Genomic DNA, 25,383 nt, shown 5'->3' on the forward strand with positions numbered 1-25,383 from the left:
AGACTTAAATATGTTTTGAATTTTCCTCTTGATGTTCTCTTTTGCTTCACATACTATCTTTTGCGAGTGCATCATTAAAACTGCTGAGCCCATCTTAATGGCTAAAAAGAAAGAACTTCTTGGGAGATAACCCATGTGTTATTTTGCTACAGTACTTTGTTTTATATTTGTGTCTTGGAAGTTGTTTACTACTGTAGCAACCTCTCCTTATCTTAGTTTTATGTTTTGTTGTGCCAAGTAAAGTCTTTGATAGTAAAGTAAATACTAGATTTGGATTATCTGCGCAGTTCCGTATTTCTTTGTCGTCACGAATCTGGGTCTAATTCTCTGTAGGTAACTCAGAAAATTATGCCAATTTACGTGAGTGATCCTCGGATATGTACGCAACTTTCATTCAATTTGGGAATTTTCATTTGAGCAAGTCTGGTGCCCTTTTAAAATTCGTCTTTACGGACCGTTCTGTTTTGACAGATTCTGCCTTTATTTCGCATTGCTTCTTTCATTGTGTTGGGTGGATTTCTTTGTTCCATTACCTTCCAGTAGCTTTGAGCAATGTCCGAAGTGTTAAGAATGATTGTGTCACCTCTCGAACATGTGAGTTTTTGATTATGCACTAACCCTCTAATGAGTTTGTTTCGAGTTTGGTGTGGAGGAAGTTTTCAAGGGTCAAGAGAGGAGGATGATATACTATGATCAAGGAGAGTGAAAACTCTAAGCTTGGGGATGCCCGGTGGTTCACCCCTGCATATTCTAAGAAGACTCAAGCGTCTAAGCTTGGGGATGCCCAAGGCATCCCCTTCTTCATCGACAAATTATCGAGTTCCTTCTCTTGAAACTATATTTTTATTCGGCCACATCTTATGTACTTTACTTGGAGCGTCTGTGTGCTTTTGTTTTTGTTTTTGTTTGAATAAATGCTTGTGTGGGAGAGAGACACGCTCCGTTGGTTCATATGAACACATGTGTTCTTAGCTTTTTAATTTTCATGGCGAAGTTTCTTCTTCGTTAATTTGTTATATGGTTGGAATTGGAAAATGATACATGTAGTAAATTGCTATAATGTCTTGGATAATGTGATACTTGGCAATTGTTGTGCTCATGTTTAAGCTCTTGCATCATATACTTTGCACCCATTAATGAAGAAACACTTAGAGCTTGCTAATTTGGTTTGCATATTTGGTTTCTCTAGAGTCTAGATAATATCTAGTATTGAGTTTTGAACAACAAGGAAGACGGTGTAGAGTCTTATAATGTTTACAATATGTCTTTTATGTGAGTTTTGATGCACCGGTTCATCCTTGTGTTTGTTTCAAATAACCTTGCTAGCCTAAGCCTTGTATCGAGAGGGAATACTTCTCATGCATCCAAAATCCTTGAGCCAACTACTATGCCATTTGTGTCCACCATACCTACCTACTACATGGTATTTCTCCGCCATTCCAAAGTAAATTGCTTGAGTGCTACCTTTAAATAATTCAAAATTTATCACCTCTGATTTGTGTCAATGTTTTATAGCTCATGAGGAAGTATGTGGTGTTTTATCTTTCGATCTTGTCATTTACTTCTGACGATGACTTTCACAATGGACTAGTGGCACATCCGCTTATCCAATAATTTTGCAAAAAGAGCCGGCAATGGGGTTCCCGACTCCGATTAATTAACTTGCATTAATAATTCTCTTCACATGTTTTGCTCTGATTCATCAGTAAGCAACTTAATTTTGCAAATAGACACTCCTTCATGGTATGTGATTGTTGGAAGGCACCCGAGGATTCGGTTCGCCATGGCTTGTGTAAGCAAAAGGTTGGGAGGAGTGTCATCCATAAATAAAGAAAAACTAAACTAAAGTACATGTGTAAACAAAAGAGAAGAGGGATGATCTACCTTGCTGGTAGAGATAACGTCCTTCATGGGAGCCGCTCTTGAAAGTCCGGTTGATGAGGTAGTTAGAGTGCCCACTACCATTCGTTGACAACAACAAACACCTCTCAAAATTTTACTTTTATGCTCTCTTTATGTTTTCAAAATAAAAGCTCTAGCACAAATATAGCAATCGATGCTTTCCTCTTTGAAGGACCATTCTTTTTACTTTTATGTTGAGTCGGTTCACCTATCTCTCTCCACCTCAAGAAGCAAACACTTGTGTGAACTCGTGCATTGATTCCTACATACTTGCATATTGTACTTGTTATATTACTCTATGTTGACAATTATCCATGAGATATACATGTTACAAGTTGAAAGCAACCGCTGAAACTTAATCTTCCTTTGTGTTGCTTCAATACCTTTACTTTGATTTATTGTTTTATGAGTTAACTCTTATGCAAGACTTATTAATACTTGTCTTGAAGTACTATTCATGAAAAGTCTTTGCTTTATGATTCACTTGTTTACTCATGTCATTACCATTGTTTTGATCGCTGCATTCATTACATATGTTTACAATATGATCAAGGTTATGATGGCATATCACTTCAGAAATTATCCTTGTTACCGTTTTACCTGCTCGGGACGAGCAGAACTAAGCTTGGGGATGCTTGATACGTCTCCGACGTATCGATAATTTCTTATGTTCTATGCCACATTATTGATGCTACCTACATGTTTTATGCACACTTTATGTCATATTCGTGCATTTTTCGGAACTAACCTATTAACAAGATGCCGAAGTGCCAGTTCTCGTTTTCTGCTGTTTTTGGTTTCAGAAATCCTAGTAACGAAATATTCTCTGAATTGGACGAAACGAAGACCCGTGTTCCTATTTTCACCGGAAGCATCCGGAACACCCGAGAGCCGCCGGAGGGGGCCTCGTGGGCCCCGGATGATAGGGTGGCGCGGCCCGGGCCCCGGCCGCGCCGGCCTATGGTGTGGCCACCCCTTCGACCCTCCTGCGCCGCCTCTTCGCCTATATAAAGCCTCCGTCGCGAAACCCCTGATGCGAAGAACCACGATACGGAAAACCTTCCAGAGCCGCCGCCAACGCGAAGCCAAGATCTGGGGGACAGGAGTCTCTGTTCCGGCACGCTGCCGGAGCGGGGAAGTGCCCCCGGAAGGCTTCTCCATCGACACCGCTGCCATCTCCATCGCCATCTTCATCACCGCTGCTGCTCCCATGAGGAGGGAGTAGTTCTCCATCGAGGCTCGGGGCTGTACCGGTAGCTATGTGGTTCATCTCTCTCCTATGTGCTTCAATACAATAATCTCATGAGCTGCCTTACATGATTGAGATTCATATGATGATGCTTGTAATCTAGATGTCATTATGCTAGTCAAGTGAGTTTTACTTATGTGATCTCCGGAGACTCCTTGTCCCACGTGTGTAAAGGTGACAGTGTGTGCACCGTGTGGGTCTCTTAGGCTATATTTCACAGAATACTTATTCACTGTTGAATGGCATAGTGAGGTGCTTATTTATATCTCTTTATGATTGCAATGTGTTTGTATCACAATTTATCTATGTGCTACTCTAGCAATGTTATTAAAGTAGTTTTATTCCTCCTGCACGTGTGCAAAGGTGACATTGTGTGCACCGTGTTAGTACTTGGTTTATGCTATGATCATGATCTCTTGTAGATTGCGAAGTTAACTATTGCTATGATAATATTGATGTGATCTATTCCTCCTACATATGCATGAAGGTGACGAAGTGTGCATGCTATGCTAGTACTTGGTTTAGTCTTTTGATCTATCTTACACTAAAGGTTACTAAAATATGAGCATTATTGTGGAGCTTGTTAACTCCGGCATTGAGGGTTCGTGTAATCCTACGCAATGTGTTCATCATCCAACAAGAGTGTAGAGTATGCATTTATCTATTACATTATGTGATCAAAGTTGAGAGTGTCCACTAGTGAAAGTCTAATCCCTAGGCCTTGTTCCTAAATACGCTATCGCTGCTTGTTTACTTGTTTCTTCGCGTTACTACTGCCATGCGTTACTACTGTCTGCGTTACTACGCTTGTTTACTCGTCCCGGGCAAAGCACTTTTCCGGTGCCGTTGCCACTACTATTTCATACCACCCGTATTTCACTATCTCTTCGCCGAACTAGTGCACCTATTAGGTGTGTTGGGGACACAAGAGACTTCTTGCTTTGTGGTTGCAGGGGTTGCATGAGAGGGATATCTTTGACCTCTTCCTCCCCGAGTTCGATAAACCTTGGGTGATCCACTTAAGGGAAACTTGCTTTGCTGTTCTACAAACCTCTGCTCTTGGAGGCCCAACACCGTCTACAAGAATAGAAGCTCCCGTAGACATCGGAGGCTGCGGCCAAGTTTTTGCTCTTAACTCCAAGAGGGAGTATTTATGCTCGATAGTGGGTTCATGCCCGCATTGACACCGGGACGAGTGACGAAAAGTTCTAAGGTTGTGCCGTGTTGTTGCCACTAGGGATAAAACATTGGCGCTATGTCCGAGGATGTAGTTGTTAATTACATTACGCACCATAATTAATGCAATTGTCTCGTTGTTTAGCAACTTAATACCGGAGGGGTTCGGACGATAACCCGAAGGTGGACTTTTTAGGCATAGATGCGATTGGATGGCGGTCTATGTACTTTGTCGTAATGCCCAATTAAATCTCACTATACTTATCATGACATGTATGTGCATTGGTATGCCCTCTCTATTTGTCAATTGCCCGACTGTAATTTGTTCACCCAACATGCTTTTATCTTATGGGAGAGACACCTCTAGTGAACTGTGGACCCCGGTCCATTCTTTAATACTTGAAATACAAATCTGCTGCAATACTTGTTTTTACTGTTTTCTCTCGCAAACAATCATCTTCCACACAATAATCCTTTGTTACGGCAAGCCGGTGAGATTGACAACCTCACTCGTTTCGTTGGGGCAAAGTACTTTGGTTGTGTTGTGCAGGTTCCACGTTGGCGCCGAATCTCCGGTGTTGCGCCGCACTACATCCCGCCGCCATCAACCTTCAATGTGCTTCTTGGCTCCTCCTGGTTCGATAAACCTTGGTTTCTTTCTGAGGGAAAACTTGCTGCTATGCGCATCATACCTTCCTCTTGGGGTTCCCCAACGAACGTGTGAAATACACGCCATCACTACCCCGTGGATTATGTCACGGACAAAACAGATTGCGAGCTACATATGTTATTCAGGAACGCGTCCGTTAAGGTGGCGATCGGCTATGTTTACCCAAATGAAGATGGAGCAACGCACCATCATATGCCCATTCCACCTGGTTGTGTTCGTGTCAGGGTGGATGAAGTTGTTCTGGCTTTTGAAATAGTGGAGCATGATTTTCCTGGAGGTGACGATGAGAAGACACTTGCCGATGTCAAACACGGTTTCACCCTATGGCCCAAGAAATACATCGACCTTTTGCAAAGGCCATCGAATCCTCCTCGTACCAGTCCACATGAGCATCAAATGCCTTCGATTCCTTCTGGTAGCAGTCCACATGAGCAGCAAAGTCCACACCTACCTGAGAGGGACCCCAGCGTGAGTCCACCATCTCGAGATCCTCCGCGTAAGACAGCGCCCGTTAAGGGGAATGGTACGCCGCCTAGGAAGAGATCTAGAAAGGATAAACCACTACCGCCTATTGAGAAGTTACCTTGGGAAAAAACTATCGAGGAATGCATCGAAGTCTCTAAGTCCCAGGTGGAAGCCCATTTTGCTAAGAAAGTGCCATAGATACCTTTTGAAAAGACACTAGATCCGGTGAAAGTTTTGCATACCGTTGAGAATCTATATGACCCTGTACCATCGCCGCCATATGACTATAGGCATTCTATTGAAAGGTCGTATGGCGAGATGATGGAGGCGAAAAAACCCAATCAATCGGGTGTCACAGCGAAAAAAGGAAACAGCAAGTCTACCAGCTCGGAGAACAACCCGTTCAATCGGCCCCCCTCTCAAGGTGTTTGATGAGAAGGTCGTTGAAAGTTCTCGACAAAACACAACCGATTTCCCAATCGCTGAAGTAGCATATAAATTTGTTCAAAGGAATGATTTGGTTGAGAATCTCAGGAAGCTACCAAAAAGTATGTGTAACTTGCATTCGTGGCACAGTAATGCCACAAAGAAAGGGATCGAGACTATCATGGTGCGAGTTAAGGAAGAGCACTACTTCCAAGAATACTCTGTGACCGTTGACTTCTGCGAGCTTTTCCAGTTATACAATCTCCGGGCCCTCGACAAATCTATCGTCAGTTGCTATTGTCTGTAAGTGATCTATTTATGTAATTTGAGAAGTCTTTAGCTCAGCTCATTCATTGTCTGCAAATTATAATCTTTTGTGCGCTATATTATGCAGATCGAAGATGCTCGAATGCAAAAGGGATGAAATCACGGACATAGGGTTCATTGACCCGGACACAATGTATGTTAGAACCATAGAAGAACCCGTCTATAAAAGGGATACACCGGAGACTTTGCTAAGGTTTTTGAAGCAAAAACGTGACAAAAGGACAATACTTTGGCCTTACAACTTCCAGTGAGTGTTACTGTCTTATAACACATTCTATTTTACTCACCATATGTTAAAATTTTAACTGATGACTTATATATATGACACTGCATATTTAAATGTGAGCAGGTTTCACTTTATTCTTATCGTCATTAAAATGTACGATGGAGAAGTTGAAGTCTTTGACTCACTAACCAAACAACCTATACTATACAAGTCTTGTTTTCTTATGCTCAAAAGGTAATTTTAATTCTTATCGGTTTTTTCGTTAATTTCCTGATATCAACTAATTGATAACTCTTTTATGCATTTTCTTTTGTCGGGCAGCGTATGGGAAACTTTCATCAAGGAAGATCAGTCTCGTGAATGGCCACCGAAGCTGACATGGCGTGCGAACAAAGTAAGTAGTACTGTCTAGGTCCACACACCTTTATCATACTTGATTATTGTTTGATTGAATTATATTCTTGTACAGAAATGCGCAAAACAACCACTGGGGACTGATCTATGTGGATACTACGTTTGCGAGTACATGCACAGAATTGTCAGCGAGAGAACGAATAATCAAAAAAATAGAGGTACGAAAACAATATTCACAAATTTATTTTGTTAGCATAAGTTGTGCTGAGTTTCAGTAATAATTGTTTGATTGTGATTTGATATATACACACACACACACACACATAGCTCATGTATTCATTTGTATCTTATTCTCTTACAGTTGGCAAGAAAGCGGGAAAAACTCTCAACCGAGGACCGCTTCAAAGCAATTGGCGAGGAATTGGCAGGATTTTTCCTTCGGGACGTCATACCACCTTTCGGAGAGTACCACTATGCATGAAGATCTACATGTAACATATATTTTGACTCGGAGAGTACCACTATGCTACATGTAATAGATATATAGTATGCCTCGGAGAGTACCACTATATATGCATGAAGATCGATCTTCATATGCATGTACTACTTAATTTGCGATCTTATGCAATTACATGTGTTATATTATATGCCCCAAGTTGATATGCATCACCTTGATCTTCATGTACTACCTAAACGCAAACGCGTTTCTGGTGCATCGACGCGATATGAAACGGTCTGATACCCCTAAACCCCTCGAAAAACCCTAAACCCTGAATTCTCTGCCGTGACAGAGATTTATGCATTTTCTCTCCCGCGGCTGCCAACCTGTATTACAAACCGGTACCAAAGCTCGCTCGCCCTGCGCTCTCCTGGTGGCCCACGTGAAGGCCCCTTTAATACCGGTTCATAAGGAACCGGTACAAAAGGGGGGGCTTTTGTACCGGTTGCTTAACCGGTACAAAAGCCCCTCTGGAACCGGTATTGTTGCCCCTTTTTCTACTAGTGGCGGCTGACAACGGAGGCGGCACTCCAGCGATCGTGGCGGAAGACGTGGGCGATGGAGCGGGCGTAAACAAAGACGATGTGCGAAGATGCGTATCAACCCAATGAACCGCATGCGTTAGCCCAACCGGGCCCACGAAAACAGCGTAGTGGGCCCGCCATCATGTACAGGAATGGGGCGTAACTCCTCCGCTGATCCCGCCTGGGCAGGCGCCCCTGGCGACAGACGAATGGTGGCGAGGATGCGGGCAGCGGCGGGAGGAGGTGCCCCAAGACCGCCGGTGGCGAGAATCGGCGAGGAGGTCACGACCCCCTCCACGTACCAGCCCGACCTCGCCGCTGCAGGAGAACCCCTGGCTGAGACGATGACGATCCGCGACGGCGACCATCTGACCCCGAGGAGGAAACCGCCGCCGGCGACGTACCATTCCCGCATTGCCGCTCCGTACCTCCCTGCACACAAGAGACATAGCAGAATTACCAACCGAAGATGGCGGAGTGCTTCTCTCCCAGAAACGCGACGCTGAAGTGGGGTAGCCAATATCGGGCCAGAATTCTTGCGGGACCTCGTCGTCGGTCCTCCTTCCTTGACGGATCACCGTCGAACATTTCGACACCGTTGGAGAACCCACTACCTCCATCACCGAAACGAACGGGACATCGGAGTAGCAAGAAACCTCTGAGTCCTCATCGGAGGCGTCCTCGACCAGCACATCAAACTGCGAGCCAACCGGGGAAGGAGAAGGAGCCTGCGTCGCTGAGACCCTGTCCAGCGCCCCCGGCACAAGAGTCTTTCGGCGGCCACATCCAACCCCGTGGGCGTCCGGCGCGGGATCCATCGCAACCAACTGATCGCAACGGTCTCCTCCGCCATTCACACCTGGGCAGGTACCTAGGAGGAGTTCCCAAATATGAACGTCTGACAACATTTGCAAACGTTTTCAAAAGATTTTGATTGACCATAAGTGGGCATTGGATGGGCATCACCGGATGGATGAGTAGCCTACTTTTATTTGTTAATTGTGGACTACGCTCTATGTATTTTAATATTTGATGCATGTAGACTTTCATATTTATTTGGTTGTAATAATAAGGTGTTTTAGATACTCTATTTTCGCTGTTTTGAATGGTTAATTCGTTTCATATATTGCACATTTTCGATAGAAACAATCCTAAGTGGTCTCGTTAGATAGAATGCATCCTCCAGACGATATTTTCGCGTTCACAACCTAATCAAACGGACAATCGTAGCCCGACAACCATTGTCGCGTGCACAACGCAACGCAAATGGACACGGGTGATTAAAGATGCCCTCGTCGCCACCCGATCGTGTGCCTATGCGGCCAATCCGACACACCCACCAAAGCATGCCCGCTGCAGTAACCATTCCAGCAATTTGACTTGCATGCAGCCTAGAAGAGTTGAACGACCCCGTGGCCAGCACCTACCACGTGGACAAGATTCTCGTCGCGCTCCGTATTAGTAGTAGCCAGTATTGTGCTCGTGGTTCCTGGATGAACGATGGCAAATCGTTGACGAGAGATACAGTATTAGCTGGTATGTATTGTGCTCCTACGCTGCTAGATGAACGATGGCAAATCGTTTACGAGATACTCTAATCCGTTCAAACTAAATTAATGCACCAGTCTTACAGCTGCATGTTGTTGGTATAATGTTACTACCTCTAATTAAGTTACCAATTTGTTTTAGGACATCTCTAGTGGTTTGACGTATTTAAGACGCTAAAAATAACCACGTGCGTCCGTTAACATCGCGTTGCGAACGAGACGCCCCAGTATTTATGTTATTTTTCATCGATGAGATAGAGGTGCATAGTTTGCCAAAAAAAACATACGAAATGTAATAACACATCGAAGTCTACTGGCATATAGTCATCGTCGGTGAGATGGAGCTGGCGTTGTGCCGATGGAGCTGGGCCGACGACTTTGCCGTCGGCACAGAAGGTGAGCCAGGGCCACGTGGCTGTCTGTGGCCGTTCGTGCACAGCGTGGCCATCGGCACATGCTCTTCCCTGGGCAAACGGCCATTAGGCCTGGTGCGGACCCCTCGCCGTCTGTGCCAACGGCGTCGTCCAACCATCGGTCTGGCAGCTGTGCCGACGGTCTAGCCTGTGCCAACGGCACGGCAAGCTGTGCCAAGGCCAGATTATGCCGACGGCGAGGTGTCGACGGCAGTAGTTGGCATAGTCTTAGACCGACGGCAGGACTTGCTGTGCCGACGGCCACCGGCCGTCGGCCCCTTGACTGGTTCCCGTGGTGGGATGACTTCCATCATCACTCATGGCATGTGCGGCATCGGTAGAGGAGGAGGAATGGTAGCTGCCGGCACCAGCGCTGGCCACGGATCACACGCCACAAATGCAGCAGTAGATAGACCGTGCAGCCCGCGCTCCGAAGTTGCCGAAACTGTCACCTTAAAAATTGGGCCACCTGTTCTGCCGGCCCTGGTGACTACCACGTAGTCGCCTCGGCGGCTTCCTCCAGCGAAGCATGCCCACCGAACCATCCTAAACAAGTTGACTTTGCAAGTTGCAACCTGTGACTGCCACGTATGTGGGAGATCGTCCTCGCGCTCCGTGTGATTAGCTCGGAAAATAAACTACGGTACTGTATTAGCTGTATTGTGCTCCTGCAATGCTAGAGAACCGATGGCAAATCGTTTGGGAGATACTCCATTCCATCTCGTTCAAACCAAATTAATGCACCAGACTCACAGCTGCCTGTATATATAATCATGAATTAATGGAAGCATGCATCGGCGTGCTTTTGCTACTATATAAGGAAAGCTAGGAGGTACCAGGTTGACGCACTCTCTCTGTCAGCTGTCTCTGAGAAACTTGTAGCTTGATACATATTTTCCAACTATAAGGTCCTGCATTCGTTTCATCAGCCATCATGTGGAGGCTAAAGATCGGTGAGGGCAACGGACCATGGCTGCAGTCCAGCAATGGCTTCCTCGGCAGGCAGGTTTGGGAGTTCGACCCCAACGCCGGTACGCCCGAGGAGCGCGCCGAGGTTGAGAGGCTGCGCGAGGACTTCACCAAGCACCGCTTGGAGAACAGGGAGTCACGGGACCTCCTCTTGCGGTTGCAGGTAACAGTTACTTACTTGTCTGGTCCCCATTATATTTTGTAAACCCTCAGATGAGTTTCATTGTTGGTATGATATACATCAAGTAATCACGGTAACCACTATTGCAGTACGCAAAACTAAACCAATTTCAAGCAAATGCTCCAACAATGAAGATTGAAAAGAGCAGTGACGTCACGGAAGAACTTATCTCCGCGTCGTTGAGGAGGGCACTAAATCAATATTCTTCTCTACAAGCACATGATGGGCATTGGCCAAGTGATTACAGTGGGATTTTGTTTATTATGCCTATATTGGTAAGTACATTGTTCAGTTGTTATGCATGCACTAGAAACATACTTTACTCCTACTCCATTTTTTCATACGCTATTTTGCTTGAAGAAGATCAATATTTCACAAATATGTCACGGAATCTTCTAGCCGAAATTCTTTTGTCAACCATCCATTCAATGATATGGTGCAAGATCGACCGTACTCCCTCTGATCTAAACTAAGTGTCGATGAGTTAGTACAAACTTTATACTAAACTAGCATAATACCCGTGCGTTGCTACGGGTGGACCACATGTTCAACTTATCTATTTAAATAATAATAAAATTTGCGGGTAAAAACACAATTAGCATTTGTTATTATAGAATAATAATGATTAACAGAAACAAGCATGTCAAACAATTTCGCCGAGTTGAATCATGACCATGTCTTGATTTCTCTGTTTTAAAATATTTGCAACTGAATGTCTTTGCTCTGTCCGTAGCTGAACTTGCTAGTACTAAAATATCTTGACGTCGTTGCTTTGGACGGAATATAGCACTAGAAGTTTCCCAATTGGAAGGGATCACCACGTTTGTCTCTTGTTATCCTAAGAATGATTTTTTTCCAATCGGCACCTTCCTCTTTTATTTTATTTTAGCTATTTTATAAAAAAGTTTTACAAATGTTTCTATATATTTTATTTTAAAAGTAAAAAAATTATCTCATTCTATCTTTCCAGTTTCTTAAACTATTTTGGAAATAATTTATAAAATAAATCAATAAAATAAAGGGCAGCCGATCACCAAGACCAAGTGGCCCAAAAGGCACACAGCAGCGACTTACCTAAGCACCCAGCCGCAGGCACACACACGAGACAGGATGCACACCCCAAAACAAAAGAAGACACGATGTACGGCACCACAGCGACACACACGCACGCATCTATCCCCTCGTATTTTCAGCCCTGCCCACAGCAGGCAGTCCCGCCTCCCTCTCCTCCTCGGCTCCTCCGGTGTCTCTCTAATGTCTTGATTTAGCTGCTGCTCCTGCCAAGCTCGGCCCAAAGCTTGCCTTGTCCTTGAGCCCCGTCCAAGAACTGAAGTTCAGCGCAGTTAAGGCCGTGGGGCTTCCTATCCCTGGCACCCCATCATGGCAGCTCTACCTTTGAGTTCCCCATGGGGGCTCCCTCTGCATCGGCTCCAACTAATCCATGCATCCTGACGGCTGGTGCCGCCCAGAGACACCCCATCTCCCACGGCAGGAACGCCCCAAACCACCTCTGCATCTGCACGGCCGCCACACGTCAACTGGACCATTTTGTCTCCTCCTCAAGCTCACGCCCCGTTGGTCGCCGGATTAATTGGAAATCGGGTCTCCTTTTCTCTCACATCAGGATGCCTTGTTACCGCCTCTCCGACTGGCCGGCGGCGAACGTCCAGCGGGTTGGGCGACAACGATGGCGGCGGGGCTCGAGCTCTGGCATGGCGTTCGCAAGATGTGCTTTCGTGTCTGGGGATGGCATGACGTAATTCTGATGCAGCTCGTCATACTGGCGAACGACTCCAGGTCGCCAGGTGCGGCAGGAAATTGGCCAGGCTACGCGACTGTACTGGCGGAAGAGGGAAACATAGCACACGAACATAAGACTGGTTTTTAGTCTTATGTTAAAAAAAAAAAAAAAAAAAATGTTCGCTTTCCTAGTGATCTCCATGATGAGTTGCAGCATGACGGACACACGGTCTGCTTCTTATTCATTTGACTGGTTTTTTTTTTTTTTTTCTTTTCTTGAGAACCAACCCGTGGTTGGATGGCCAGAGCGAGCGGTGCCACCCCAACCCAGCTCGAGTTCAATCCCGGGTTCGACACTTTGGTGTCTCATAAAGGCGGAATATTCTTCGGTGGGAGGCGACGTTCCCGTCGACGGGCCAGGCGCTCGTGGTGACTTCGTCAATCTCAAGACCCGGATCGGCTTGCTTCAATGCGAGCTCTTGGAGGTGCTCATAGGGATAGGGTGTGCGTGTGTGCGTTCATCAGCGAGCTGCAGTGTGCGGCGTAAGTATGAGCCAGGCTTTCGATTGTACTGTGTTTCGCAAAAAAAAAAAAAAAAACATAAGACTGGTTTTTTGGACATACGACTGGATTTTTGGACGAACGACCGGTTTATTCACATACGAAGCATTGGAAGGCACTGCGAAGGACCGGGTTTTTTACGGACGAAAACTTGTTCCAGTTTTTTTTGACCTACCAACACCACCGATTCGTAACTTATTAGTAGAGATTAGTACAAATTTCTCAACACTTATTATGGATCGGATAGATTACCTGTTTGACCACACAAGTACCACGCCTATTCGATCTCCAACGACCAATAGGAGGATGTTACAGATATTCTTACCCTATAAAAACGAGTCTTCTCTGACAGAACTAAATGTGAGTAGAGATCAACTTTCTCGCCTTCAGGTAAGAGTTACTGGTACCTCCCATCTTCCCAAGCACCATAGAACTCTAGATACGAGAATACAAAAGAAGGTGTATTTTAAATCTAGCTAGGAGAGTATAAAAGAAGGTGTATTATTTACTTCTGACATGTACTCCAATCTTAGAACATGTAATTATTCCATACTTGCAAGTAGGATAACCTGAAATAAATCCAATTAGCTAGATTGTACAAGCAAATGTTCGCTTTCCTAGTGATCTCAATATGTACCTTCTTTTGTACTCTTGTAGATACTCTCGTTGCATGTTACTGGAGCACTTAACATCGTCGTATCCTCAGAGCACCGACGCGAGATATGCCGCTATATTTACAACCATCAGGTATGTTGATTCCAGCCAATATATATCTCCTCTTTGTGCTATTAGAAATTTATAACAATATCTGCAGAACGAGGACGGTGGTTGGGGAAAACAAATTCTGGGACCAAGCACCATGTTTGGCTCATGCTTAAATTATGCGACCTTAAGACTTCTCGGCGAGGAGCCAGATGCTAGCAATGTTGCATTGGCTGAGGGGCGCAAATGGATATTATCACATGGAAGTGCGACTGCAATACCACAATGGGGAAAGATATGGCTCTCGGTATGTTTTAGAATAACCAACCAATGCAATTTATGCACAGTGGGGAAGTGCACTCAATGAAATTTATTTTGCATATCTTATTGTCTCCTTTTATCTAACCAGATCCATTTACACGGAATAATAAAAACCACAAACAAATCAGGAACTGCAATTTTAACGAGCAGGAGTATTATGCTACTGCTAAAGAGTATGCATGGGGGTGTTGGCTCCAAGTTTTTCATGAACGGTGAAAGTATATCTTTCTTTAAATGAGATGTGTAATCCGTTGTACCTTGTGGAAATGATTAAACATGACAAAACACCTATTATCTGCGCAAACTCTGCTCAGCTAGTTTGGGTCTGTATCCGTACGTGGTCCTTGCTACAGCCGGAGGAGCGGCGACAGGATATGGCTATTGGGTGCAGCCGTTTGGAGATGGTTGCTCGGGATTTGTTCAACCAGTTCAGCTGGCGACCTGTTTTTAGAGTGACATGTTGATTAGACATATCACGTATCTCTTAGTTTTATTTCGATGGTTGATTCATGTAGCGACCTTATGTGATCCTTGAATTGTAACAGACACGATACCAAATAATGAAATAAATGAGGCCGTATGCATCAATTGATGCAGAGGCCGGGGTATTCCCATTTCGAAAAAAAAAAGCTAGTTTGGGTCTGTGCTTATTAACTGGAAGTATTTCCGAAAGTCTAAAAAATATTAAGCATATTGCTTCATGATTAAGTAATATTTATCTAAGATTGTCTTCAATGTTACTCTCAGATAATTGGCATCTATGATTGGTCCGGAAACAATCCAATTATTCCGGAATTGTGGTTGGTTCCCCATTATCTTCCGATTCATCCAGGTGCTTATTTCAACCATTGACATAACACATGAACATATGCTATCATGGATAGGATAAGCTTAGAACAAGATTTGTTTTACATACTTAGTTTTAGAAGATATTTTATACTAACTTAATTCAACATTATTTTGTTTTAAATATTTCTTTATCATATCATTCTTATGTATTTACTGAGATTACTGTATAGTTTCCCAAATAAGCTTTCCATTATTTTGACATTCCCCATTTTGTCCATCTGTGGCTAGTGTAATTCATTCCAAAACCCTAGTGTATCTATCATAGCTTGCCATGATCTTCGCCTATCATTCTTCTAAACAATGATTATTTATTTATTTGATGAACCGAGAATTTTTCATCTAGGTCGATTTTGGTGCTTCACCCGGTTGGTATACATGCCAATGGCATATCTTTATGGAAAGAAATTTGTGGGGCCGATTACCCCAACTATACTCGCATTGCGGGAGGAACTATATAACACAACATATGATGAGGTCAATTGGAAAAATGCACGAAGCTCTTGTGCCCAGGTTTGATACTGTCTAAGTTTAACATAGAACATGCAGTTCTGTATTGGTGAAAACAATATCATGATTAAGGAACTCTTCATTCCACATTCTTTCTTTGTTATAGGAAGACCTACACTATCCCGGATCAAAGGTGCAAAGTTTTCTTTATAGTTGTCTTAACAAGTTTGTGGAGCCCACGTTAAATATCTGGCCAGTCAGCAAGCTAAGAGAAAGAGCTTTAAGTAGCCTCATGGAATATATTCATTTTAACGACGAAACAACAAAATACATTGGAATTTGCCCTATTGATAAGGTAAATGTTGTGGAAGTTGTACATATACCTCTGATTTATTTCCCTTGTGAGCACCCTTTCTCGCTTAAAATTTAAATTATGTTGACAAAAAAATTATATCTTATTTATTAGGCATTGAATATGATCTGTTGTTGGGTTGAAAATCCCAATTCAGATGAGTTCAAACAACATCTTCCAAGGTTTTATGATTACTTCTGGCTTGCTGAAGATGGCATGAAGGCACAGGTAATGGTCTATCATATTTTCAAGATTATTGGGACATGTAGGTTGAATTAAAAATATGCCAGTGAATTAGTTTTTGTACAAAAATAATAGTTCCACCCCATCTCTATCCTAGTCTATGTCTGTTGTTCAATTTGAGGGGAGGGGGGTATCTAATTATTTCTAGCAACTATTGGTGATGTCTCAAGGCTGGGTGGTGTTGTCTACAATTCAATTACATAATTGCATGTAAATAAGGTGCACTTATAATATATTGATTATATCCTTTTAACAGCTTTGAAATTTTTTCTACATCATTTCCTCGACATAGCATACAAACAATATTTCCATTTCAACAAAACATAAATACTATATAAATGAACAACTCACCTATTCATCCAAATTTGAATATGTCATTCCCATCTCCCAACTATGTTGTTTCATCCAATAATGCATCACAGAAGACCCTTGCGCATGTTTTCCTAAGTCCTTTGAAAATGGAGATTGCTTAGTGCTATATCCAGGGTATATTGCTAATGTGGCATGATAGTTAAGGAGGATAGAGAGAATTGATAAATCTTACAGCAAGAACAGCTGTATAGCCAATTACTGGCAATAGCAAATTCTAATATTTTCCATAGTCAACCTTATAGCTAACATATACAATAGTTAGCTACAAAAATCACTACTTTATTTATATATTTCCCACCTTATAGTATCACACAGTACATGTTTAAAAGGTTGTGCTGCAACTATCTTTTAACTTAGAGACCTCTTATCTTCTCTCTCATAATCTACCTCCACCAACTAAGTATAAATATAATATTTAAATCCTTATAGCCAGCTGACATCACCTTAATGTACTTTCTCTTTGCTTAGACACAACCCTTGCACGTGGTCATAGGCAACAAAATTGGCTAGTCCAATCTCACGTATGCATGAGGATAAAATAATTAATTGCAACATCCTAAGAAAGACACTTAAGAGTAATGCATTGGGTTGTTGTCTCTTAAGAGTAATGCATTAGGTTCTTCTACGACGGCGTGCTATAAAAGTATGCATCTAAAAGGACTAATGAAGGTTAAGCACATGAAGGTGATTGCAATAGAGACGAGCAAAACATGTGATGTCGTCCGTATAAAAGTTGTTTGCTTTGGTGGAGCGGGGTGCAATAGGGACAATAAAAACACATGATGTCATTTTCCCTCGGAACCGACAGAGCTGCCACATAATTCCTTACTATCATAACAATAAATGAACTATCATACGGAAATATTAGGGATACATTCTATATATTTTATCTTTCGATATCATAACCTTACATTTGGTAATACTCACATAACATAGCATCATCAGATTGTCTTAGTTGAGCTGAAATTGTCACCTAATTTTTCAGGATGCCCGAGTCTTTTTCTATTTGGCTACAATATTGGTCACGTAAAAATTATGTGATTGTCATGACATTACTTAGAAAGAAAACACAATTGGATACCAATATTTGTTCCTTCTATTGTTCAAGTTGATATATTTGTTTAGAAGGATTGATATGTAAAATGTAATATTTGACAATACTTTGCATATCCTTGTCAATATAGGTATATGAAGGCTGCCAAAGCTGGGAGACAGCATTCATAATTCAAGCATACTGCTCAACTGATCTTACTAATGAATTTGGCCCATGTATAAAAAAGGCTCACGAGTTTTTACAAAATTCACAGGTTTGTTGTTATCCATTTTCTTAAGGTTAGTTTGGTAATTTCTCATGAAAAAAGTCAAACTTTTAGTTTTGAGCTAATATTGTGTTTTGGAAAATTTACCAACACTAGTACAGAAAATCCTTGAAGTGGCGTGGCAATACCACACTTAGTGGAGGGGATTTGACACGCCACGGGTGTTGTGTTAGTGGTATTTTGTAACCATGGCCCACAAGTATCCACAACATTTTTTACCTATGGCGTGTCCGTGCCACGCCACTAACTTATTTTGGGGAATTAAAAAACATGCAATTAATGAATTTCTAGCAACACTATTTATATCACATAATCATAATTAGAACAATATACAAAAGAACATTTTATGGAAGATAACATTGTCTAGAAGTTGCTAATACTAAATGTACTACACATAGTCATATGATTGACGTCTCCACTACATTGTCATAGTCATATATATCTCTAAACATAGAAGATAAAACATATTGAACGTGGCTAGAAGTACTAACAGAAATCTCGGAGAGACTCATAGAATCACCAACAGCTCTAGGGGAGCTCTTCAGAGTCAGAAGATGATGTGTTCTCTCGGAGTGTACTGGAAGTAAGTAGTATGAAACTCATTGTCGAGATACAAGATGAACTTCTTCACAGGGTCCATCTTGTATCAGTATATAAGTCGTTTCCAAGTAAGACCGGAGGAGAGAGGCAGCAGTTTGTGGCGGCAGCACCGACTGGACGAGGCGATGGCATGGGCCGGAGGAGGCGGAGGCAAGGACTGTAGGAGGCGATGGCACCGAACAAATCGAGGAGGTAACGACACACACCATATTAGGAGGCGGCGGTGGAGAACGGTTTGTGGTGGTGGCAGCGTGAGTGTGGAGGGAAGATGGATAGCGCTGAGGGAAGATGAGGAACGTGGTGGCGCGACATCGTGTGTGGGGGGGGAGAGGAGGCACAGTGAGCAAGGACAAGAGATTGAGAGAGTAGTTTTTCGTGGATCCGTTTGTGGGCCAGCCCAGCAGGTCTGAGCGGGGCTAGTTGGTTGTCACTGAGCCGCTAGTGGCCTGACCCAATTCTCCACGCCACTAGCTACCTGCGCCACTAATTTTTATTTTAAAATCCATTTTTATTTATTTTCTGCAAAAAGATCAGAAAATTTAGTGGTGCGGCAAAGAAAATGGCACGAGTAGAAAAATCGTAGTGGCATGCAAATATATGTCACGCCACTAGGGGTTTGCAGTCGGGCTAGCTTGTGGGGCCAATATTCCAGTGGCGTGGCATTTATTCTACCACACTAGTAGTAGGCCAGTACCGGTGGCGCAACAAAAGTGCCTACGCCAACGACATTATTTGTGGCGTGTTTACAAATTTCCACGACATGGACCGTATGAACCCTATAAAAAGTTTCCTACTACCGCAAGAAATTGCAACGGTACATGGAAAATGCATAATAAGGTGGTGTGTTTCATCCCCTAGCAATTTTTTCCTAGTATTAATGAGTCAGGATGTTTCTTTTATTGTTGTAGGTTCTTCAAGAGCATCCAAATTATGAAAAGTACTATCGCCATAGATCAAAAGGTTCATGGACTCTTTCGACAGCCGATAATGGGTGGTCTGTATCTGATTGTACGGCAGAGGCAATTAAGGTTGATATATGTTCCCTATAAACTTCTTCACAACAAATATCTTTCATGTGAAATAATAATTTATCATGAGAAAGTCATTGTTTTACATACTCTTACATAGTATCGTTTTCTTTAGGCATTGTTGTCGTTATCCAAGATTTCTCCGGACCTTGTTGGACAACCAATCAAACAAGAAAGGTTGTATGAAGCCATCGACTGCGTTCTTTCTTTCATGGTATGTACATATACAAATCGAGAAACTAGGAACACATTCTAACTTTTACTAGTTAGGATTATTGAAACACATGAAACTGCATTACCCAACCACCAAAAGTCTCTTGCTTCTCTAGTAGATCGATAGGACCATATGAAACAACTCTTGGACTCTCCTAATAAATAATGCGTGTAGGAGATCTTGTTAGAAACTACGTACCTCTAGCATGGAAGCAATTGGCAAAAAAAAATTGTGTGAAAACAACCTCAAATTGTTTTGTGTGAAATTTATGTCAAATAATATGTTTAGTTCTTTTGTATCTCACTGACATTTTCTACACTTTCCTATGGTGAAGAACAAAGATGGTAGCTTTTCTACATATGAACGTGCGAGAACATCCTCTTGGTTAGAAGTAAGTGTATTTATCTTCTACGTTTTCCCATTGATGAAGTAAATATTATAGGTGGTATAAGTTCAGTTTTTTAGAAAATAAGGGTGCTATATGTTCATCTTAGTACATATTCAACAAGTTTTACTTGTGAGCAAAGCTAAAATTCTATAATAAGGATTCGAGGTATGCGGGAGTACACATAGCAACACAAAAGGAAATATTACATACATGTGTACTACATAAATATTTAATGGAAGAACGGGTCGATACAATGAAACTTTAAATACCTCTATCACTTAGTCCCATTGTGCCAAACTTATATTTTGAATAATGAAGATTTTTCTAATGGTGTAGATGAGCATTTAGCTTCTAAGAAATTAAACTTTGTCCATGTTTGCATATATCTTAAACAATTATATCGCAACGTGTTTTAATTAGCAACCTTTAACCACCTAACTGTGACACCCTGATCCAAGTGATTGGAACATCTCACATACCCTCCATAGAAACACCGGCTATTGTGACACTTAATAAACAGAGATGCAACCAATATATATACATATTCATACTACACCCGGGTGTAGTTACACCCACATATCCTTCTCATAATCTAGAGAGTATCTATCATACCGAGAGAGTATGTGCATGTAGTAAGAAGTATATAAAACTAATTTGATAATGTATATACTACTTTGTATGTAGTATGCATATTTTTTTACGTAGACTCATTTTTTACGTATACATATGTATGTATTATGGATATATAGTGCAAACTATGGGTTCAATTGCATTTTTTCCACCAAACTTGATTTGGAGTATGTTAGATATACTGTAGAAACATACTCAACCCAACAAAGTATAGTATATATTTCCGTACGCTAGTATACGAGATATGGATGTAGTTACACCTAGTGGGTAGAAAGTATTTATCATATATAATAACATATATATATATATAATAGGTCTATTATTGCAAAAACTAGAGGATACCCCACACATTAATTGGACAATAGTAATATTGAATGATCACATAGATAAGATAGCATCACCTGAAATGTTATTTAAATAATGCACAACTTTGGATATAGTATTGTAAAAATTATCGCTTAGCAAATTATATAAATAAGACATGGATAAAACACGGGCATTATATAGAGCAATGTGTATGACTTACACCAACTTGGTACACTATAGACAACATGCTGAAATCAGTTGGAAACAACATAGGGCATGTAGGAGGCGTACCCAAAGATACAAAACCGAGTGTTCTTTCGTATGCAAGGTCATGTGTTCTTTTTTTTAGGTCATCAACTTCTCATTCCTTTTATAGATACAATCTCATGTCCATATTTTATATATTTTTATAAACAACTAAAGTAAACATGAGTATTTTCACTATTCAAGAAAATTACATAGATTAGCATACATGATAAATAATAAGTGACCGGGCGAGTAGTTGCAGCTTGTCCAAGATGAAGAATTGATCAACAAATGCACGACCCGGTTATCAGCTGGTAGAAGCTATATGCACCTGAATATGAGCAACTTAGTGATTATTAAAAGCAAAGAACATTAGAACACCGATGATATAGAAGAACAAAATAGAGCATGCTAGTACATCAAGTACACTTAATTGACACGTAAACATCGCCACTTGTTCCCTGCAGAAAGAATATATTAATGAATTATTATTAACACATCAAATTAAGCGGTTCTCTATTGATTATACAACCAAAATTCGAGTTCCTAGCTAATCTAAAATCTCATGATGAAAGTATCAACACAATCTCAAAAGAAAGATTAATTCTCTTGTATATCTTACAATCGGACAACACAAAAAATGGGTTAATTGAGATATCAATGAATCAAGATCAAACAACTTCAAATCCATGAATAGTGCATGTGCTCGAGTTAGAAAGGGGTGGGGTTTGACGACCAAAAGTACGGGGAGAGCTGGTCGATATCTCAATGAGTTTAATAGGATGTGTTCTGATCAGCTCCTATGTCATGTCCATCACGTTCTTGCAAAAGATCCTAAGAAATATTCCACCAATAAGTCTTTGTCGCAGGTGTAAAATATAGTTTCACTAATAACTTATTGTCCTCAAAATAGACACTAATATTACTAACTCGTACATTATTTGTCTCCTAGGTTCTCAATCCTTCGAGAGTTTCCGCAACATTGTTGTCGATTATCCGTAAGAAATCCGGAAACCTTTATTGCATTTTCGATAACTAGTTATGCTTCTATATTCATATTTTCTTTACAGAAACTGACTTATAGTACATATATGATATCTAGATCTGTAGAATGCACATCTTCGGTGATTGATGCTCTAATGATGTTTAGAGAGCAACACCCACTCTACCGCAACAATGAGATCGAGGAATGTGTACAAAAGGCAGCTCTTTTTATTGAGAGAAAACAACAGAAGGATGGTTCATGGTAACCAACATTGTGCTATTTCTTGCAAACTACTTTTGATCATGTTGCAGTTCTACACCTATGCTTTATTTTTATGAACCTTCAAGCCAAATGTGGATTCAAAATTTGCCTCATTGGACACATCATTTTTGTCACAGAGGATCCCGAGTTATAGTTTGGTATGCCTTTAAGTGGTAAGTTGTAACTGATTTTAATCCACTTGTATAACCAATGGGTTCGCATGGTGAAGTGATCTTCACCAATGTTGTGTAAAATTTATATATATGATCAACAAATAGACGTGCGTTTTAAGAAAAAAATTCACTATTACAATGGACATCCCCAAAAAGAAATCCAAAACCCAAATTGTACAAATTAATTAGTTTGGAACATAGTTTGGAAGAAACTGAACAAAGAATCTAACAAAACCACTTTTACCTTATTGAGTTATGTAAATTGGGCTATCGTTAACATATTTCTGAAAAGACATATTAATATCTTGCATATTAGATTGTTTGAATAGATAAAATGAGCTTTTATAAACTCATTTAGCCGCATGAAGAAAAAAAGAGCAAAATAGTTTATACTCGGTCTCTGTTTTATAAAGATTGAGGAGTGATATTTTTTCTTGAAGAACTGTCCCACATCTCAAACCAAACAATACTAGGCAGTTGTCTTTTTAGTTCATATTACATGGTTAGTAACCAACAATCTCTTAACATAATTATCTTACAGGTACGGTACTTGGGGTATCTGTTTCACTTATGGGACAATGTTTGGTATAAAGGGTCTAACAATAGCTGGAAGAACTTATGACACTAGCTCTTCTATCAGAAGAGCATGCAAATTTCTGTTGTCAAATCAACAGCCCACTCGGTGGATGGGGAGAGAGCTATATTTCTAGCGAAAATGAGGTAGTAAACTATGATTATTTATTTTTGTTTAAAGGATGTCTTTCCTGATTATTTAGTAAATTGTAAATTACAACTTACTTAAATTTACAATTGATCTTTACATGTTGGGCAAAAGTTTCACATGCAAGACTCCAATTTTGAAGTTTATTTCGCTAAAGTTTCTTACAAATTTCACTTATAGGAATATGATGACAGCGGTAGATCATCTCCAATTTTGAAGTTTATTTCGCTAAAGTTTCTTACAAATTTCACTTATAGGAATATGTTGACAGCGGTAGACCTCATGCCGTGAATACCGCTTGGTCCATGTTAGCTTTAATATATTCTGGGCAGGTATGTTATTCTCCCCTTCAATTATATTCTCGTTATAGCATGTGTTTTCAATATAACAAGTTTTTTGCCGTAACTTTGTGTCATTTGTTTTGAAATAATTGCATTATCAACTCATTGATTCCCTATGTTCGATATTTTATTTAGGTTGAACGAGATCCAATACCACTGCATCGTGCGGCAAAACTATTGATCAACATGCAACAAGACACTGGTGATTTCCCTCAACAGGTATGGCTTCAGTTTATGTATATTAAATTTATAGTATCATTGCTATTCATTTGGAGATTCATTGTAAAATATATTACTACATGAACTAGAGGACCAACATAAGAATATCTTACTTCTCAAAACATACAATACCCATATGTCTAAATTGTTGAAAATTTGTTCTACTTTTTGCGATAGGAACACATTGGATGCTTCAACTCTTCATTGTACTATAATTATGCCAACTACCACAACATATTCCCCATATGGGCTCTCGGAGAGTTTCGTCGCCGACTTGTTCTCAACAAGAAGTAATGTGGCGGGAAAAATATGAATGTTAGAGAAGTTACATGGCTCTTACACATTTATGTTTGATTATTGTTCTGGTTGTATTCCAATAAAATGTATTTATCATAATAATTATATGCCCCGCAACAGCAAATCTAATGAACATTGTATCTCGTACTCACGCATATATATACCATTCCCTCTCTACGCCCCTCTAAGAGCGGAGGTCGTGCATAATGTTGATGAATTTGTCGTAGATGTAGAAACGGTCAAAAAATATTACACTGAACATTGATGAATTTGACATAGATGAAGAACTAGGCCCATTTCGATACGGTGAGATGACTTCATAGTTGGACACCCTTTTTCGTATAAGACCGCATCGTCACAAGTAACACTTAGTGAAGGCGTTTTGTTCTCTAAGTGGTGTTTATTTTCTCTCATAACGTATCTTGCATATTAGTCTAAAAAGGAATAAAACAGCACACTCGTTAGAAAACATATTTTTTGTTTAGAGCTGCCCGGAGCATTAGTCCCGGCTGTGTTTGATAACCCGGACTAATATGCCATTAGTCCCGGTTCCAACACCTAGGGACGCCGCACGGTTTTAGTCCCGATTCAAGCGGAACCTCTAGTCCCGGTTGGAGACACCAAGCGGGACTAAAGTGGATTGCGACAGGCCCCGCCGGTGCAAGCCTCTTTAGTCCAGGTTTCTGTCCCCAGCCCGGACTAAAGGTCTACCCTATAGTCTCGGTTGGAGACATCAACCCGCGACTAAAGGTTTTGCTGGTTTTTTTGGCTCCACGCCCCGAGTAGATCAACTTTTTATCTTTACTAGGAAATATGCCCGCGCGTTGTGGTGGGTATGTTTTCAGATTAAAATTTTATGATGTGTCTTGATGATTCAATAGATGATGTTGTTGTCGTGTTTGTCACACACCCTGGGGTGGACTGGAACTCCTCTATTCCATTTGAAAATCGAAGGCGTTGCACCATCGTCCTCCTCCTTTCGCCGAGGACCGTCTCTCCCTTCTTTCCTTGCATGCCGCTTTGACTTCTTACTTATTTTTTTAAAAAGCATCATGGTTATACTTATATATGTATCTGAATTTAGATGAATTTGCGATATCCTCGCTTTTGGAAGGAGGAACTACAACCACTCTTTTCATC

The 25,383-nt window shown here is 41.2% G+C and overlaps 1 pseudogene; it reads left to right on the plus strand.

Annotated features, from left to right (window-relative positions):
* Nucleotides 1-10,712: 10,712 nt before the first annotated feature.
* LOC124678335 lies at nt 10,713-24,240 on the plus strand (annotated as a pseudogene).
* Nucleotides 24,241-25,383: the final 1,143 nt, after the last annotated feature.

This window comes from Lolium rigidum, chromosome 1 (genome assembly GCF_022539505.1).
Source record: "Lolium rigidum isolate FL_2022 chromosome 1, APGP_CSIRO_Lrig_0.1, whole genome shotgun sequence".
NCBI lineage: Eukaryota > Viridiplantae > Streptophyta > Magnoliopsida > Poales > Poaceae > Lolium > Lolium rigidum.